This window comes from Sceloporus occidentalis, unplaced genomic scaffold (assembly GCF_023333645.1).
Source record: "Sceloporus occidentalis isolate IW3139 unplaced genomic scaffold, rSceOcc1.0.p SCAF_29, whole genome shotgun sequence".
In the NCBI taxonomy this organism is placed as follows: Eukaryota; Metazoa; Chordata; class Lepidosauria; order Squamata; family Phrynosomatidae; genus Sceloporus; species Sceloporus occidentalis.
In genome coordinates this window covers 6,859,041-6,880,417 of record NW_028317009.1, presented here as the reverse complement: position 1 = coordinate 6,880,417, position 21,377 = coordinate 6,859,041, and the positions used below count along the sequence as shown (strand labels likewise).

The 21,377-nt window shown below is 46.9% G+C and overlaps 1 pseudogene; it reads right to left on the bottom strand.

Annotated features, from left to right (window-relative positions):
* Positions 1-1,401: 1,401 nt before the first annotated feature.
* LOC149299235 (neural-cadherin-like) overlaps positions 1,402-21,377 on the bottom strand; it is a 32,185-nt pseudogene continuing 12,209 nt past the window's right edge.

Below are 21,377 nucleotides of genomic sequence, written 5' to 3'. Positions count from 1 at the left end.
CTGAAGTAAATGAAGTCAGTGATTCATCTTCCCTGACTGCCCGACGTTGACATTTTTTAAGTAAATTTGACTGCGTGCGACTCGAATCGTTGTGTATTTGGTGTGATATGTTCCATGTAGTGTTAGCTGAGGGTCAGTTAGTTGAGTATAATGCAGCTCTGTGTCTGCTCTTAAAGATTCATCTTCATTCTACTTCTGTGAGTAAAGGAGAATATTTAAGCTTTCCTGTGGCTGCATTAATTACATGTCTGGCTCACAATGTGATAATTAACTTACTTTATCTTTTATGCGCAGGTCTATCCGATGCCGTTCTGTCTGTAACGTTCACCTGCTCTGGAAAGCCGAGCCTCAGCGTGGTCAGGTCTTGTCTGAAGATGAGAAGGAGCCGGCCGCTCGTAATCTCTTTGGGAATGGAAACAAAACCACATTAACAGCAGTGCGGCTGGACCCGGAGCAGACTAAGAATGTAATTCAACTGTGATTATTGTCAATGTAGATTTACTATTACACTCACTTCATGTTACTCATGACTTCATAATTTTATTTGTAACTCTATGCCTTGTAATTTGTAACTCATTGCACTGTACTTGGGATTCTTTGCATTGATTTTTAACTCATTGTATTTGTTACTCTTTGCCTTGTGATTTGTAATTCATTGCACTGTACTTGTTACTTTTTGCCTTGTTACTTTTTGCCTTGTTACTTTTTGCCTTGTTACTCTTTGCCTTGTTACTCTTTGCCTTGTTACTCTTTGCCTTGTTACTCTTTGCCTTGTTACTCTTTGCCTTGTTACTCTTTGCCTTGTTACTCTTTGCCTTGTTACTCTTTGCCTTGTTACTCTTTGCCTTGTTACTCTTTGCCTTGTTACTCTTTGCCTTGTTACTCTTTGCCTTGTTACTCTTTGCCTTGTTACTCTTTGCCTTGTTACTCTTTGCCTTGTTACTCTTTGCCTTGTACTTGTGATTTGACTCTCTGTATTGTACTGTGTAGACATTCAATAAAAGTGGTTTAGTTCTCAATTTCTTCTCAGTTTGAATCAATTAAAGCACAGAAAGAAACATACAAGATAAACTCCTGAAGAAGCTCACAGGGAACCATAGAGGGTATATAATAACTATTTAATAACCATATATAATATAAAAGAGAGAAGGAGCTCTGCCTCTGCTCTCTAGCTGATGCGCCTCCACCCTATGCTCATTCCTGATACTCACCAACTGCGATGAAGTTCTTACTGTCTCTTGCCGCTCAGCTGTGTAGTAATATAATCCATCTGTTCTGTCGCTTACGAACTCCAGCGATAGATAGATGGCTGTCCGAGCAGTGGCCGATAGGATGAATCCATGCATAGCCGTTACCGTGAAATGTTCTGAGTCTGCCGGCAGCGTGGCCCAAGGAACGAAGTCAAACAGTGACACCTAGAAAGACAAATGGAAATATTTTAGTTTCAGAGGTAGACTGTCTGAAGTTGGTGATGTAAGGGATAAGTCACACAGGAACATGGTCCAGAAAATCTGCCTACCTGTAACCGGTGAGAGTCGACGTGCAAGTCCCACCATTCAGGCAAGGGTTTTGGGGCAGAGAATAACAGTTCTGGTAAAATTGTTTCTGTACCGGACATCTGCAGAACACGTTTCCAACTTGGGGAATTGAAACTATAGATGCGCTACCTCCATCCACGAGAGGCGGGGATCTGCTGACTGCGCTATGGATTGTGCACCCGCCATCCTGCAAACAGCCCATCAGTGAACAGAAATCAATGGATACTTGGGAATTCCTTTCCTTCAGCACTGATCGGATCTGTCATTGAGAAGAACACAAAAAAACTCAGTTAAGACGACACCAAAAACTTATCTAGACACCATCCCAGTTCTGTGGCCATTAGGCACCCCAGGACCAGCTCCCTCCCACAACAAATGCAGATAAAGATGATTAAAACGCATCGCTCTTAGATCTTTACTTTTGTTATAAAGTAATAAACCCCCGGCTGTACCCTCAGAGATTCAAAATCAAGGGAATTATTTCCACAAAACTCTGAAAGACAAACAGGATACATCTAGATATCATGAGACTGATAAATATTCTGCGTTTTGTAATATCATTAATTTTAAGAGACAGCCGACGTTATTCTTACTCAGTAATAACGCCATAAACACTCTGTCCATACCTTCTCTCTCTGGGCTGTCAATAAGCTCCGTAAAATCTCGGGATTGTGGCAAGGAGGGAGCTCCGCATACTGAAAATGTCACGTCGGTCGCGTTATACTCTGCGTTCACCACACTGAAGATGTGGATATGGCTGGGATGGGCAGCTGCCATGTCTGCCAGGACGGCCTGGAGCTGGTCACGTCTGCTGACTCCCAACTCATCCTTCTCTATGAATTCCTCTGCTGTAATGCCTAAAATGCAGATTAAAAAGTTGTGACTGAGAAGCAGAGATAGTAACGTATTTACCCAGATAGGAGCAGGGAAGGGAATTGGGGTTACGCACTGAGTAGGACAGGGGTCACTTAATGCCAAGAGCGTTCCTGTCCCACCATTTCCTTCTATCCCTATGCAGGGATACTACATCATTTTAATGTCTTTATGGTACAATGTACAGGAGTCCAGGGAAATGGTTACATATATATGCAGCTATGGTGACCTGTACATCACTTCTTTATCTAGTGCAAACTCTATGATGGTCAAACCAGGCATTCTTCCCATCAAATGTCCCAGCGGAGTCCTACAAGAATCTACCTGAGACTGCTCCGCACGACTTACTTGTGAGTCTCAGAGACACCGAGCTGCGGAAGGCGTCACTTCCAATCTCTTGTACATAAATTTTGATAGTAGAGAAGGTACCTGGCCACACACCATCAGAAACCGTAATATTGAGGTTGTACGTTCCCTGCGGAGGTCTCTCGGTCATTAGGATTGTCACGTTGTTTTGGTTCAACCAAAGATACCTACAGAAAACAAACTGTCAATGCAATGTTATCTTCCTCAGACACGCCTTCTAACTCCCACATACACCAGACACGTCTTCTCTCTCCCTCATACACCAGACACGTCTTCTCTCTCCCTCATACACCAGACACGTCTTCTCTCTCCCTCATACACCAGACATCTCTTCTCACTCCCTCATACACCACACAACTCATCACTCCCTCATACACCAGACACGTCTTCTCTCTCCCTCATACACCAGACATCTCATCTCGCTCCCTCATACACCATACATCTCATCACTCCCTCATATACCAGAGACGTTGTCTTCCTCACTCATAAATCAGACATGTCTTCTCACTCCCTCTTAACCCAGACATGTCTCCTCACTCACTCATACACGTCTTCTCTCTCCCTCATCCACAAGACACGTCATCTCGCTCCCTCATACACCAGACATGTCTTCTTGCTCCCTCATACACAAGACACATCTTCTCTCTTCCTCATACATCAGACATCTCTTCTCGCTCCCTCATACACCACACATCTCATCACTCCCTCATACACCAGACACGTCTTCTTGCTCCCTCATACACCTGACACATATGGTTGTTCACGTACATAACAGACAAGTCATCAAGCTCCAACATACACCAGACGTCTTCTTGCTGCCTCATATATCAGACATGTATTCGCCCTCTCTTATACAACAGACACGTCTTCTCACTCCCTCATACACCTGACATGTATTCTCCCTCTCGCATACACCAGACACATCTCCTCTCTCTCTCATACACCAGACACATCTCCTCACTCCCTCATACACCAGACACGTCGTCTCTCTCTCATACACCAGACACATCTTCTCCCTTCCTCATACACCAGACACGTCTTCTCCTTCACTCATACACCAGACGTGTCTTCTATCTTCCTCCTTCAGCAGACACATCTTCTAACTTCCTCATACACCAGACACGTTGTCTCGCTCCCACATACACCAGAGACGTTGTGTTTCTCCCTCATATATCAGACATGTCTTCTTACTCCCTCACACACCAGAGATGTTGTCTTCCTCCCTAATGAATCCGACATGTCTTCTCACTCCCTCATACAACAGACACATCATCTCTCTCCCTCATACACCAGAGATGTCTTCTCACTCCCTCATACACCAGACATGTCTTCTCATTCCCTCATAATCCAGACATGTCTCCTCACTCACTCATACAGACATGTCATCTTGCTCCCTCATATACCAGACACTTCAGCTCGCTCCCTCATACATCAGACATGTCTTCTTGCTCCCTCATACATCATTCTTGTCTTCTCGCTCCCTCATCCACCAGACAAAGCTTCTCAGTTCCTCATACACCAGACACGTCTTCTGTCTCCCTCATTAACCAGTCATGTCTTCCATCTCCCTCATTAACCAGACACGTCTTCTCTCTCCTTCATTAACCAGACACTTCTGATCACTCCCTCATACACCAGACACCACTTCTCTCTCCCTCATCCACCAGACACGGCTTCTCAGTCCCTCAGTCCCAGACACGTCTGCTCGCTACCTCATACACCAGATATGTCTTTTCCCTTTCTTATGCAACAGACATGTCATCTCGCTCCCTCAGACACCAGACACATCTTTTATCTCCGTCATACACCAGACACGTCTTCTCGTTCCCTCATACACCAGACACTTCAGTTCACTTCCTCAAACATCAGACATGTCTTTTCGCTCCCTCTTACACCAGACACATCTTCTTGCTCTCTTATACACCAGACATGTCTTCTCACTCCCTCATCCACCAGACATGTCTTCTCCCTCTCTCATACAACAGACATGTCACCTCGATCCCTCATACACCAGACACGTCATCTCGCTCCCTCATACACCAGACATGTCTTCTTCCACTCTAATACAACAGACACGTCATCTCGCTCCCTCATACACGTCTTCTCTCTCCCTCATACATTAGACATGTCTTCTCTCTCCCTCATACATGAGACATGTCTTCCCTCTCCCTCATACACGAGACACTTCTTCCCTCTCCCTCATGCACGAGACACGTCTTCCCTCTCCCTCATACACCAGACACGTCTTCTCTTTCCCTCATACACCAGACACGTCTTCTCTTTCCCTCATACACCAGACATGCCTTCTCTCCCCCCCCAAACACCAGACACGTCTTCTGTCTCCATCAAACAGCAGACATGTCTTCTTCCTCTTTAACACAACAGACACGCCATCCCGCTCCCTCATACCCCACACACATCTTCTAGCTCCCTCATACACCAGACATGTCTTCTCAGTCCTTCATACAGCAGACATGTCTTCTCACTCCCTCATCCACCAGACATGTCTTCTCCCTCTCTTATACAACAAATATGTCATCCCGCTCCCTCTTACTCCAGACATGTCTTCTCACTGCCTCATACACCAGACAAATCTTACTTCTTTCTCATACATCAGGCATGTCTTCTATCTTTTTTATAAACCAGACACTCCAACTCTCTCCCTCATACACCAGACAAGTATTCTCGTTCTTTTATACACCAGACATGTGAGTTTTCTAACTTATACACCAGACAAGTCTTCTCTCTCCCTCATACACCCGACACGTCTCCTCCCTCTCTTATACAACAGACATGTCTTCTCACTCCGTCATACATCAGACACATCTATCTCCCTCATACACCAGAAACGTCTGCTCAATCCCTCACAGACCACTCATGTCTTCTCTCTGCTTTATACACCAGATACTTCAGATCGCTCCCCTCATACATCACACATGCCTTCTTGCTCCCTCATACACCAGACGTGTCTGTGTATGAGGGGGAGAGAAGACGTGTCTGGTGTCTCTCTCCTTAATAGAACAGACACTTCAGTTATCTTCCTCGTACACGAGACACGTCAGCTGGCTCCGTCATTACACCAGACATTTCTTCTCATTCTTATACATCAGACATGCCTTCTCCCTTTCTTATGCAACAAACACACCTATCTCCCTCATACACCAAACACACCTATCTCCCTCATACACCAAACACACCTATCTCCCTCATAACCAAACACACCTATCTCCCTCATACACCAGACACGTCTTCTCTCTCCCTCATACACCAGACATGTCTTCTCTCTCCTTTATACACCAGACACATCAGCTCTCCCTCAGATACCAGACATGTCATCCCGCTCCCTCATACCCCAGACATGTCTTCTTGCTCCCTCGTACACCAGACACTTCAGCTCTCTCCTTGATACATCAGACATGTATTCTTGGTCCCTCATATACCAGACGTGTCTCCTCACTCCCTCGTACACCAGACACGTCACCTCAATCCCTCATACACCAGACACATCTTCTCTCTCCCTCATACACCAGACAAGTCTGCTTGCTCACTCATACACCAGACATGTCTTCTCTCTCCTTCATACACCAGACATGTGTTCTCTCTCCTTCATACACCAGACACATCTTCTCTCTCCCTTATACAACAGACATGTCTCGTCACTCCGTCATACATCAGACACATCTATCTCCCTCATACACCAGACACGTCTTCTCAATCCCTCATACAACAGACACATCAGCTCTCCCTCAGATACCAGACATGTCATCCCGCTCCCTCATAAACCAGACGTGTCTTCTCTCTCCCTCATCCACCAGACATGTCTTCTCCCTCTCTTATGCAACAAATACGTCATCCCGCTCCCTCTTACTCCAGACATGTCTTCTCACTGCCTCATACACCAGACAAATCTTTTCTCTTTCTCATACATCAGGCATGTCTTCTCTCTCCCTCATACACGTCTTCTCTCTCCCTCATACACTAGACATGTCTTCTTGCTCCGTCATACACCAGACATGTCATCCCATTCCCTCATACACCAGAGATGTCTTCTCGCTTCCTCATACACCAGACACATCATCTCTCTCCCTCATACAGCAGACACGTCTTCTTGCTCCGTCATACACCAGACACGTCTTCTCTCTCCCTCATACACCAAACACATCTTTTCTCTCCCTCATACACCAGACACGTCTTCTCCCTCTCTTATACACCAGACATGTCTACTTCCTCTCTTATACAACATGTCCTCTCACTCCGTCATTTATCAGACACATCTATCTCCCTCATACACCAGACACATCTGCTCAATCCTTCATACACCAGACTTGTCATCCAGTTCCTTCATACACCTTATAGACCACCACTAAAGATCGTCCTACCTTAGCAGTGATCCACCTGAATGATCAAAGTCTGACATCTCAAACGCTTGTCATGACATAGAGTATTCCAATTTACCTCTGGATTGATGAATAAATATCCGTGAACTTCTCTGAGACCTCTTTAAGCAACTGGTCAGCCACCGGCCGACATGGTCAACCTATAACCCATTGCGTGTCAATAGTGAAGTGCATTAATGACCATGAAATGCGTGTGTTATTCGAGCCATGGAACTCACCTGGGTATTTGAGAGACGGCGGAATAATGTTTTGTATCCCATCTTCATCCAGCACAGCGACCTTCCCAATCTCTGCTGATGACCACCCGGCTGTTTTAAACAAGAAAAAATGGTAAGACATTCATAAGTATGTCTGCATTCGTGCCCATCTGTATTTTTAATCATTTGTCCTACATTCTGCTGTCAGGAACTGTACAATATACGATCAGCATGCCCTGCCGGAGAATTAACGAGGACTCATTTCCAATACGTCCCTCCTGTTTAGCTCAGTTAACCGCGGAATGAAAATAACTGACAGCCATTAACGTTTGCTAAAGATCATTCGTTCACTGTTGCTGCTCACTTTCACTTGGCGGCGTTTGCCAGGAGGGATTTTTGGATGTAAACTCATTGTGCAGATTTAAAGCGATCTAATAAATATCAACTCTTATATTTTACATGTCATTAGCCTACTTAAAAAATGTAAAAAAAATAAAAAATAAGAGTGGGCCTGCGTGTCTGTCCTTGACAAGGAGATTAATTATTTTTTCCTTTGTTTCGATCTCTCGTATGCTTAAATTATTCATTCATTTTATGTACAAATATAAAATTCATATTGATAAATCTTCTAGCAAAAAATTACGTGTCTAGAACGACCTTTATCTTACAGCCACCATTCGCCGTGGGTCTCTATAATCAATTTAAAAACAAACATTATTCCTGCCTCTTTATCAAGAGAACGTACGTATAACCAAACTGATGTTCGGGGGGGGGGGGGATAGGAAGGGTTATTAAAGACTTGGAGCCAAAACATGTAAAATAATGCATCTGGGACAGAGAACATAAAGATATAATTAATAGCTACAATACTGGTCACAACAGCAGAGAAGAGACTATTGAGGCTACTCACTTACAATGTTTTCCCAAACTATAGGTTTGTACAGAGCAGCCAATGCTGGCCCGTTGTCGTTAATATCCAGAAGGTCTAGAATGACAGTTGCGCTTCCTGTTTGAACTGGGATACCCCGGTCTGAAGCTACAATGACCAGGAGGTATTGGGAAGTCACCTCCCGGTCTAGGGCTTTCACCACTTTGACAGCCCCACTTTGGTCAACATAAAACTGACCGAAGACATCAGACTCCGCGTGAATGCCATAAGCAAACTGTCCATTTAATTCGGATCAGGCAGTGGGAAACTGAAGAAAAATCACAGTCCCGGACCTCGATGGAAAGGTTAAATCTCCGTTCCTCAGGGATCTCATAATCCAGCTTCTTATTAAGTTTAATTATCGCGTGTTTCTCCTTTTGGTTGCTTTCAATAGTGAATGCGTGGCCTGGGTCTCCTCCAACGATGCTAAATGACAATAAAGCGTTTTCTCCGTCATCTTCATCTACTGCCACCACCTGAAGGACGTTAGAGTTGATTTCACTTGTCTCCCAGACGGTAGCATGCCACGTATCCTGGGTGAACACCGGTGCGTGATCGTTTCTATCTAGAACATGAATAGTTGCCGTACCGGTGGAACTCATTCCTCCGCCATCTTCAACTTCAATAAGAAGAATGTAAGTATCTGTCTCTTCACGGTCTAGGTTCCCGAGGGCTGTAAAAATAACACCGGTGGTGGAGTCTATGCCGAAGATGCTTCGGTTAAGCAAATCCAGGGGATTGTTAACGATGGAGTAAATCAGAATAGCATTGGAACCCTTGGTTCAACTGCACTCATCTCCATGACGGACGCGTTGGCAGGAGCGTTTTCCAGCACATCTCCACTGCAGGTGTTTCTCTCACAGATGAAATGCGGTACGTGGTCATTCACATCATCTACATAAATGATCACATCGGCAAATCCTGTGAGGCTATCTCCTTCTTCATCTGTGGCAAGAACCACAAACCTCCAGAGAGCGTGTTCCTCGCGATCCAGAGGCTTTTGGGCAAATATTCCTCCTGTCCTTTCATTTATGGTAAAAACATTACCTGCTCCGCTTCCATGCAGAGAATACTTCATGGTTCCTTGTTCTCGGTCATCTGGGTCTACAGCAGAAACCTTGACATACGTCAAAGAGTAAACACAGTAGTATTGTTATTATTGGCCAAGAACATTTGAAGAATACCCCTAACCCTCTTGTTCTGAGAGTTATAAGGAAGATGAAGTCAAACAAATTCTGGAAACATGTTCAAAGTACCAGTACCAAAACCGGTAAGTGTGACAGTTCTTCCATTATGTGACCTTGGTACTCGTTCTGCGAGAAAACCGGAGCCTCATCATTTTTGTTCAACACGTTGATCATGACCGTGGTATAATCTTCCCACTTCCCGTCCGACGCCAGCGCAGTGAGTTCATAGACTGGCACCTCCTCGTAATTCAGTGGCTGGAAAATGAAGACAGCGCCGGTTTCTGGGTCTACATCCAGGGCTCCCCCGTTATTCCCAGCTGTGATCTGATAGCGGATCTTTGCATTCATCCCTGTAACATAAACAAACATTCCGAGAGCTTCTTCCAAACCAAACAGCTTCCCTTTAAACGGAACGACTTGTATGTCGAGTCAAATGAATGATCCGCATTACTGATAAGCACAGGAATGAGATATTACTAGTTACTGATAATTCCTTTGCTCACCAAACTTCCGTAACATGGACTTTATGTAGATTAGCAATTTCTTCTTGGTACAAAAAATCAGTTTATTAACATTCTTTACTCTTTTGAGAACTAGGGGTGGAAACCCCTGGTCTAGGGGTATCAGTTGAACTATCCTTGGTCACATTCCTAGACCCAGTTGAACTATCCTTGGTCACATTCCTAGACCCAGCTGAACTATCCTTGGTCACATTCCTACATTTATAACTCTTTTGGGGGCAGAGCTCTGTAACTCTCTTACAACTCGGTCACACTTATTTCACCTTCGTCTGGATCAGTGGCACTGACAAGGGCAGCAATGGATCCCACGTCCTGGTCTTCCTGCACGTTAACGTGGTAAGCGCGCTGAGCGAAGGCCGGCTGGTTATCATTAACATCACTGATGAAAACGCGCACGTACGCCGAGTCTGCAGAGACGAGAGGCAGGAGATTAAAATACTTCACAGAGGCACTTCTGTCAGCCGCAATTCCTTAAACTGTCCGCCCGCATGTTAAATATAAACTAATATGCAGACAATCCGCGGACAGACCCTGCGGATCGGAAACAACTTATACAGCCGCGTTATTCCAAAGCTCTTGAAGATGAGATGAATGTGGACGGGAATTTGTTTCAATGGATAACACGAGTATAACTGATGCCCCATGTCAATGGCTCATTTAAAAAAAAAAAATTATTTCTGGCCAATAGCCCCAATAACGCATTTTATTGGGGTTAATTTGTTCTCATTTGCAAACCGTGCTGCTCTTCAGAGGAGCGTTAGGACGTAGATCCTTCTGAACACCATTATAAATTCATGATATTAGTGAATTTCATTAGCATTGCATAAAAGAATACATTTCATTTTTTGCGCATAACTTAATTTAAATACACAAAAAGTTACATGATTTGCATAAGCTTCTGGCAGCTTAAAGTCATTTTATACGAACAGAACTGCATGAGTTAATCCCGGGGTTTCTTTACATGTTGACAGGTGTGCCCAACCCTAAATATTTAAAAGGTGAGGAGGTAACAGGGCTGAGAGTTACCAACCTAACAATTGACCCTCCCTCTGGCACTGCAGCAGGATCAGACTTTGGGGTATCTCAGCAGGATCAGATGTTGGGGTAAAGAGGGGCATGGATATCTCAGCAGGATCAGACCTTGGGGTATGGAGGGGTATGGGCATCTCAGCAGGATCAGACGTTGGGCTATGGAGGGGTCTGGGTATCTCAGTAGGATCAGACGTTGGGGTATGGAGGGGTATAGGTATCTCAGCAGGATCAGACGTTGGGGTATGAAGGGCTATGGGCATCTCAGCAGGATCAGACGTTGGGGTATGGAGGGGTATGGGTATCTCAGCAGGATCAGACGTTGGGGTATGAAGGGCTATGGGCATCTCAGCGGGATCAGACGTTGGGGTATGAAGGGCTATGAGCACCTCAGCAGGATGAGGCATTGAGGTTTTATGGGCTATGGGCTATGGGCACTGCTTTGTGAACATACATTGGGGTGGTTTGTGGGCAACTTCGCAGGATCAGACCTTGGGGTAGGGAGGGCTATGGGTATCTCGGCAGGACCTTGGGGTGGGGATGGTTGTGGGCAACTATTTAGGAATAGATCTTGGGATGTATGCTGCATTTCGGTTGAGCAGTAAGGCCACTGTGCCAAAATAAACCCCATATTATCCTCACCAGAATTGGGTTGCCCATGTTTTCCAGGTCGAGCAGACTCTGATCCATCTGACGACATAACTTCTAGGAGATACGAGCCCTTGGTCTCCCGGTCAAACACGGCAGCTGTGTAAATGACTCCCGTCTGGGGATCGATGTGGAACAGAGCATGGTCTCCGCTGCGATCTTCTAAAATAGAATAGGTGATCTGGAGCAAGACAATCAGACCACAGTTAGCACAGGCTGGCCTGAAAACACTTTGCTGATATGAGGTGGAACTGATGGAAAACCACTAATGCTCTTTGTTGCAAAGGCTTGGAAGCTTTTACTGAACATGTTCTGCCAGGACTACATATATTATTAACGTAACAGTAATGCCGGTGCGCAGGAAATGCTGCGATCCGATGAGCAGAAGGTCTGTCTGTTCTGCCGCAAACCAATTTAATTTCTCTTTATTATTTATTTGTGGCTTTAACTGACACGTGACCCCTCAACAACCAACAATCTGGCCCTAATACCAGAGAGTGTTATCAGGCGAGAAAACCCCCCTATGTGGCATCAGTAACTCTAATTAACGTGCTGACCCCCTGATCTAGTGTAGATATTGGTATGGCCGTGTCCCACGGATCAGTATGGCCCTGTACTATGAACTGGTATACACCCCTCTCCTTTGAACCAGTATGGCCTGATCCTATGAATCAGTATTGCCCTGTCCCATGAATCGTAATGGCCCTGTGCTATAAACTGGTATGCACCCCTGTCCTCTTGATAGGTATGGCACTATGCTATGAAATGTTATGGCCTTGTCCCATGGATCGGTATGGCCCTGTCCTGCTGATTGGTATGGCCCTGTCCTGCTGATTGGTATGACCCTGTCCTGCTGATTGGTATGACCCTGTCCTGCTGATTGGTATGGCCCTGTCTTACAGCTTGGTATGCCCCTGTCCTACAGATTGGTATGGCCCTGTCTTACAGACTGGTATGGTCCTGTTTTACAGATTGGTATGGCCCTGTCTTACAGATTGATATGCCCCTGTCCTACGGATTGGTATGCCCCTCTTCTACAGATTGATATGCCCCTGTCCTACGGATTGGTATGGCCCTGTCCTACGGATTGGTATGGCCCTGCCCTACGGATTGGTATGGCCATAAAGCACATTGTTTTACATGTGCAAATTACAGGAATATATGCTATGGCTAGAAGGACCAGGGATATCTGAAGAACATGCGTCAATGGGTGCAGATTTTATAAACTGGTACCGCATTTAGTATACCCAGGAACACAGAGCTATAGGAGTCAGAGTGTGCGTGTGATGAGGTTTCACGTATGAACTCACCTCTCCATTCAGTCCGAGATCTTGGTCAGATGCAGACACCCAGAGCACAAATGTTCCCAATTCAAGGCCTTCTGTAACGGTGGCCTCATATATGGACGACGTAAAGAAGGGCACATTGTCATTCACATCTGCAATATAAACAAGTCCGGCTTCACATTTGCTCTTCTAGCAGCGCAGGCACAGAATCGATATCCGGAGATTCTACCTGTAATGTTAATGTACACCGTAGTGAAGGCAGCCAATGGCACAACAGCAACGGTCTGAGCTTGGATCCTCAGGATAAAAGTCCTGGTTGTTTCATGATCTAAAGGTTCAGCTACAAGAACGGAGGCAGAGCCTTCTTCTCGATTTACCGTCAGGTAGAAACGAACGGGCATGTTAGTCTCCGGGACCAATCCTTCCTCTAAATTGTACGTCACACGAGGGTCTCCCAGCAGTGAGGAAGCTTTAACGGTCTGTAGGAATGGCAGAACATTGTGTAATTAACAGTAAATTACAGTAAAAAGAAGCCCTCAACAGCAGGAAGTCCACTCGGAAATGACAGACATTAGAAGGGTGATTAAGGCTCCTTAGAGGTGATGTCTCCATACCCCGTTCCCTCTCACTAGCTTCATATCAGGCCTAACGGGAAGCAGATGTCTAGATGGGTATGATCCCTGGTAGCCGGGCATGAGGGAGAAATCCATCTTCAAATGAGATCATACACCAATGGGCGGAAACCTTCTATGACTCCTACCAATGGCTGGAAGCATTGTAAGGTGCCCAACCAATGGCTGGAAGCATTGTACATTTCCCACCGACGGGTGGAAAAATTCCACTGGTTTCCAGGTCAGAGGTCACGTCATACCACAACAGGCGTATCTCTCATGGTATTTTCCGGAATCACCAGGTCATATCTTTCTTTTTCCCAGACTGGAGGCTGATTCTGAGCATCTGTGATTCAAACGGCTACTTCCACCTGCGTGCTTCTATTTCCTCCATCCGCGGCCGTGACCTCTAGAGTTATTAATGATTTCTGATGGGGAAAAAAAGGTTAAGACAAAAAACTTAATTACATTCACTTAAACCTTCTCCATTCAGCAACCTCCCCGACAAAAAAAACAAACCCAAAAATGCTCTCCCAATTGATTTAAAAGCTGTGAGTGACAGATGGTTGAGGAGTTTCATGCACCACTCGCATACTCTGGTACTCAAAGTGTTAATTAGTTGTATGGTACTTGTCCTAGAGGGTTTTTCATTCTATCGCCCAACCGATTTCCAATTACAGAGCTAACCAGAGGCACGTAAAAAAAAAAAAGACAGTGGACGATTCCCAGCAAACAGCTGGCATTCTGCAATGGAGAGTCTCATTTAGCGGTAACCTCGGGGACTCACACGGGGGCCTTCCAATCAGTGTCCAGATGTCATCGTCTGGCCGTAGAGACTTTTGATTTCAGAAAAAGCAAACATGACAGCTTGACAATGCCTTAAAACTATCCAAAAAGCCCCGTTACGTCCCCACTTAAAAAGCCACCAGCTGTGTTTGCAAAGCATAAAGTTGAAATATGCAAACACAAAGCTACTCGCTGTCATAAGAGATACATTGTAGTTTTGCAATATGCACATTAAACTGGTTACTTAATATTAGGAACGAAAGAGAGATACATGTGTGCCATATCTTATTATTGCATTATATATAGTGGCTTACAATCCTACTATAAGTCATATTGTATAAAGGGATCTGGGGTCAGAAGGTGACCCCGCGATATTTTCATTTAAGAGTACTATCACTTGTTGAAATGTAAGTTGGTTCTCTAAACACGGCATGTAAACGCTTGCTACGTTACCCGAGATATTGGCTGGCGAACATAAAGCCACCCCGTAGAGGTGTTAATGCTGAAGGCCACTGGTTCCTCTCCAGACACGGAGTACGTGATCATTCCACTCATGCCATAATCGTCATCACGGGCCGCAACGCGGAGGAAGCTGGTTCCCACGGCAGCATCTTCTCTCAGGAAATCTGGGACAAGAAGGAAAACATTTGAATTCTATGTTGTCCACTGGGGTCCCAAATACCCCATGGGCGAGCCCGCCAAGCTCTTGTGGACCAGCAGATCTAGGAAGACTCTTAACGCTGAATTCCACTTAAAGCTATAATTAGAAGAGGACAGAAGAACATGATGGGGACTTGGTGCTTGTAGAGATCTCATACTCTACCCACGGAGACTCAATTACATTCGTAGTGGTTGTTCTCAAAGCTGGGGTCGTTGTCATATTGGTCCTGGATCTGTATGTTGACCTGGCACAGCCCTATGAGAGGCTCGGCCGCCTGGTCTGTGGCTTTGATGGTGACGGGGAACTCTTTCTGCTTCTCCCGATCAAAGCTCTGAAGAGTTGTCAGGACTCCTGCGTGGGAAACGTGTTAAAGAAAGCACGGAGGCGATGTGACTGGCAGTTCCTGCTATAACACGTGAAGAACATTTTCTCATAAGCTTTTGAGAAAAAAAGCTTGGCTGATTAACATGACCTACAAGCATGGTTAAAACCTGCATCACCGAGCCTATCTGACCCACTGGTTTTAACAGAATCAAATGAAGCTCCATGATGTCACCTCTGGCTGTTGACCCTGGGGTAGAAGGGTAGAAGCGTATACACCAATCCAGCAAAAAGCATATTAAAAACCTAGAACACAAATACACTGGGAGGAAAGTGTGTCCTCGGTCACCGTGCCGCAGCCCATCTCTCCATACAATGTTTAAAGGGCTTTAAGGTATAGGAGGCGGTGGCACCTGTGTCCGGATGGATGCTGAATGCAGGAAGAGAGCCCTCGCAATGAACGATCCCGTACTTCACTTGACCGTTGACGCCAACGTCTGCGTCTTTCGCCTCCACCTGCAGCACAAACTGGGCACACTGGAAATAATGTTAAATCCACACATTTCTTTTAGGATCTGGCTACATCTTGAAGCCAAGGACAGTTCTAACACGGCTTTAGTTCATTGGCGTTCAGTAAGGGATTATTCTCCTAAGCAGTTTTCTGGAGTTTGATTTAATGTATGAGGTACCTGATGGAAGACAGGCTTGTTCTGGTTGACGTCATCGACTGTCACGACGACCGTAGTCTTGCTGGTGAGGCTGTGAGGACCCCCCGAAGCGTTGTCATCTGTGGCGGTCACATACAGAACATACTCGGCTCCATGATGCTTTGGAAGCAGGTTAGAACCAAGACAGATTATTCCTGTTAAATGGTGTGAGGATAAATCAGTCCCATTGTTACAAATCCTTAACCCAGGGTAAGTGATACCCCCTACTCAACTATTTAGGAACTTCAAGTTATAGTTACTGTGACGGAATTCTGGTGAGGAACTCAATTTTATCTCGATGACTAATTTTCTTCTTTATGTAGCAGAATATGCGAGAAATCATCAGGTATCTGTAAAAAGCATCGGTGGCATTGGGGGGGGGGGGTTAGTTATGGATGTATACAAAATATAGCTCTATGTACCTTTCTCGGAATCAATAAGAAAGCTCTGTGACGGGACCGACCTGTACCCCGACTGGGTACTCACACCAAATGTTGCTTCCTCCTGCCGGGACACCAACAAGTAACCCCTTCAGCACCAGGCAGAACCAGCGTTGTAGATAGAAGGAAGAAGGAGACATAAATAATGACATTAATTGGGGACGTAGACGTGGAATGACGATAGACATATAATTGGCTTAAGACAGACAATGGCCAGGACACAGGGATAACAGGAGCTCACAGGATTAACAGCTACCTGTTATGTAATGGATAATTAGGTATGCAGCAGTGACACCTAGTCATACCTACAGGGGGTCTTAAGACAAGGGCTAACTCACACAATAACAGGGGAAACACTTCACACCTATACAATTAACAATGCACAGACAATCAGCCTTCTTCCTACCACAGGATGTCCAGCTGACGTTACAGTTCTGATACTCTGAGTGCTAAAACATGGGGTACATCAGCAGACTGAACCCCTGTATCCACACACAGAAGTCTCTACAAGGCCTGGGCCCATAGTCGATAGGGAGGAGGCTGGCTCTCAGGCCTCTCCAGGGACCCCAGTGATGGAGGGTTCTGTCACACTTCTCCCCCTTCCAAATAGGACTGACACAGGAGGAAACCCCAAACGGGTTGACTCCGTAGTCAGTTAGTTCACTTAGCCCATCAATGCCCTCCCGAAACTGGTGCCACAAATAATCTGCCCCTCCAAGAGCAGTACTCCCCCGCCCCACCTCTGACTCTCCAGAAAAATACAACTGCCGCTGTAGAGAAGTGCCTACAGCACCTTCTCTCTGGAATCTTCCCAGTCGCTGGGGAGTGATGATGCCTGCATCTTCTCCCTGGTGCTCCTGTTGCCACTGTGGTGATGGGTTGGCAGCGCCATCTCCCAGGTCATCTGTCTGCCGCTGGGGAGGAGGGACGACACCCTCGGCTCCCTGAACTGGGATCTGCGGCTGGGAAGGGAGGACAGGTTCCTCCGCTTCCGAATCTGTGAGCTGCTGCTGGGGAGACTGGCCAGCTGCGCCATCTCCTGTGCACTCACTTGGCCGCTGGGGAGGGATGCCGCCTCCACCCCTTCCTTGATGCTCCTTCTGCTGCTGGGAATATGGGCCGGCTGCGCCGTCTCCCGGGTCATCCGTCAGCCGCTGGGGAGGAGGGACGACACTCCCAGCTCCCTCAACTGGGATCTGCTGCTGGGGAAAGAGAACAGGTTCTTCCGCTCCCAGAGTTGTGAGCTGCCGCTGGGGAGACTGGCCAGCTGCGCCATCTCCTGGACACTCACCCAACCGCTGGGGAGTGATGCCGCCTGCATCCCCTCCCTGGTGCTCCATCTGCCGCTGGGGAGATGAGCCGGCTGCGCTGTGTCCTGGGTCATCCAACAGCCGCTGGGGAGGAGGGACGGTACCCTCCACTCCCAGGTCATCCGTCAGCCGCTGGGGAGGAGGGACGACACCCTCAGCTCCCTCAGCTGGGATCTGCCGCTGGGGAGGGAGAACAGGTTCCTCCACTCCCAGAGTTGTGAGCTGCTGCTGGGGAGACTGGCCATCTGCGCCATCTCCTGTGCACTCACTTGGCCGCTGGGGAGGGATGCCATCTGCACTCCCTCCTTGAGGCTCCTTCTGTTGCTGGGAACATGGGCCGGCTGTGCCGTCTCCCGGGTCATCCAACAGCCGCTGGGGAGGAGGGACGATACCCTCCACTCCCTCGTGCTCCTGCTGCCGCTGGGGAGATGGGCCGGCTGCCGCATCTCCCTGGATTCCTGTTGCAGGTACGGGGCAGAAGCCAGGGGCTCTCCACCCTGTTGTCAGCGCTTCAGCTGGGGGGTATGGATCTGGGCGAACTACCCAGCATTTGGAGGGCCATCTACCCATCTACCCATCCTAGGTTAACATCCTCGTATGAACAGTCAACAAAATCCATGGACACTGGGGCATACTGCTGAACATGGTCGAACAACTCTTGATATGCCTGTTCCAGTTCCCATTCTTGTGTGACCAAATAATCCAGGTCAGTCCACAGCTCGGCCACATATGGGATAGCCTCTGCCCTGCGCTCCTGGATGTCTTCCCCCCGGCACTCCGATGTACTTCGAAGTCGGGATCCTTTTCTATGCTTTCCAATAGTAGCCCCGGGCCGCCGAAGCCATAGCCCTCTTATCCTCCAGCCCCGGGCATAGCTGTGCTGCGTACCACCGCAGAGCCCGATAGCCATCATCCAACCTCAGCTCTGTCTGGACCAGCACCTCCAACTCGGCCACCCATTCCTCTTTGGGCTGCTCTCCCAGCAACGGCATTCGTGCCTCCAGCTGGAACCAGTAAATGTCCTCGCTGGTTAGGAGGCACTTACCCTGGTATTCCTGTTCCCATTGCAGAGTCTCCCCCCAGAGTTGCCGACGGATATGATCACTCCACCGCAGCTCGTTCTCAGCCGATACAGGTCCGTTGTGTTGGGCCCATGCCTCCTGCATACGCCATCTGAACTCCAGTTCCATAGCTGAGGATCCTGACATTGCTCCTACTCTGCCCGAAGGGTGACCAATCCTGGTGGTGGTTTGGATGTCCCGTTTGGAAGGAAACATCCCGCCGCTTGCAACCAATGTGACGGGACCGACCTGTACCCCGACTGGGTACTCCCGCCAAATGTTGCTTCCTCCTGCCGGGACACCAACAAGTAACCCCTTCAGCACCAGGCAGAACCAGCGTTGTAGATAGAAGGAGGGACATCGCTGCACCGAAGCCGCATTGGCACTGTGGCTATCCGAAGCTTAGCTACACAGCGTGGCTACAGCCCACCCCAAACATCAGGCAACACTCATGTTGAGGTGAAAGCAGGACTCCTTTATTAAAGCCAAATACAGAACTATATATACACAAGTAGAAAAGGGGCAAGACAAATATCACATGATCTAATTACCATGGCAGGAAGGAAGTAATTAGATCAAATCCTGCAACACAATATCCGGGGGAAGGACAGAATGACATGAGACATAAATAATGACGTTAATTGGGGACGTAGACGTGGAATGACGATAGACATATAATTGGCTTAAGACAGACAATGGCCAGGACACAGGGATAACAGGAGCTCACAGGATTAACAGCTACCTGTTATGTAATGGATAATTAGGTATGCAGCAGTGACACCAAGTCATACCTACAGAGGGTCTTAAGACAAGGGCTAACTCACACAATAACAGGGGAAACACTTCACACCTATACAATTAACAATGTACAGACAATCAGCCTTCTTCCTACCACAGGATGTCCAGCTGACGTTACAGTCCTGATACTCTGAGTGCTAAAACATGGGGCACATCAGCAGACTGAACCCCTGTATCCACACACAGAAGTCTCTACAAGGCCTGGGCCCATAGTCGATAGGGAGGAGGCTGGCTCTCAGGCCTCTCCAGGGACCCCAGTGATGGAGGGTTCTGTCACAAGCTCCCTTCTTTATTTCCTTCCGAAATGTTGTAAGTCACATGATCTCCATCTGGATCAAAGGCATGTACGGTGGCAACCAGGGTGTTGGGAGCAGCTTCCTCCGATACAAACGTTCTGTATCTGGAAAATGGAGTACATAATCAAGTTCCTCCGCAGAGAAACGCTGCCAAGAGACCCATTCAGTGCTACCTCCTACCCCGAGGCTCGGCCAACACCAAACCTACTGGTCTTCTGAGCCGAAAACTCATCCCAGCCTCACCGGCCCTGGCAAAGAAGTTATAGAATGAAGTCTATGCAGTCGCCTTTCATTTATGGATCGTATTGGGACAAACTCTCGAGCCTTTGTTGGGAGAGACTTGATGAACCGCAATGTATTACAATGTATTAGGTTATGGGAGTGAAGCTACAATATTTTACGCCATAAAGAAAAAAGACCGAACCGTGACCTTCTCCCAGGCAGAGACGTAATAGACGTTCTATGCCCGGCTTTAAAACGTATCGCGCTCCAAAGAATCGCGGCAGTTACAGACATGTCATCGTTAATAATAGGTTAAAAAAAAAAAAAAAAATTGCATGAATTTGTGCAAGAGGAAGAAATATGAAATGAGAAAACCCTGAATGAGAAAAAAGGGTAACCAACGGCCATTACGCCGAGACGTCTGCACTGTCCGGATCACACGGCTGCAAATTGAAGGAGACTGGAGAGGAGATTATTTGTGAATCCCTCGTTTAATGCACCAGGCTGGAGGGAAGCTAACGCCGCTCGGCAACAAATTATAGCCCAAGGCCCTGTCTTTGCCTCCAGTCTAACGAGCAAATTGATTTTAGCTTTGACAGTTTTAAAGCTATAAAGTGACGAGGGGGAGAGAGATGGGAGTTTGGAATACTTCGCGGTAAGGTCTCGCAAGACAAAGGAGGCTTTAAAGAATAAAAGTAGGGCAACAATGTATCAGTTACAGAAGGTGCAAGTTTGTGATGGGGGAGAAGAAGGGAGAGAAGAAAGATTCCGGCAATACACCGAGATGCGTTAATGGACAAAACAAAACAAACTTTGGCCCCTCGAGACGCCTTTCTTTAAACGACCATCTCACGCTCATTAAACTGACTAATGGCCCTGCAATCATTCTGACAATCAGGGCTATATACGGCACCCCGGGTAGAGCGAGTGCAACATACAGGACAACAGAAACGGCATTTCATACGCCTCGCGGAGCGCGTGCACCATTACCCCGGCCTGCGGGGGGCAGTATAGATCACACATTGCTGAACGGGAATGACATTCAGAGTGGCTGTTAATTACCTGACAACACTATCCCTCTTCTAAAATGATCACCTAGCATTGTATTGCCCTCCCCTTTGGAAGCGAAGCTTAGAAAATTGCCCAAAGTTTAACAATTAATCTTTGGGAAAGATTGCCCAAAACTCTCAAGTT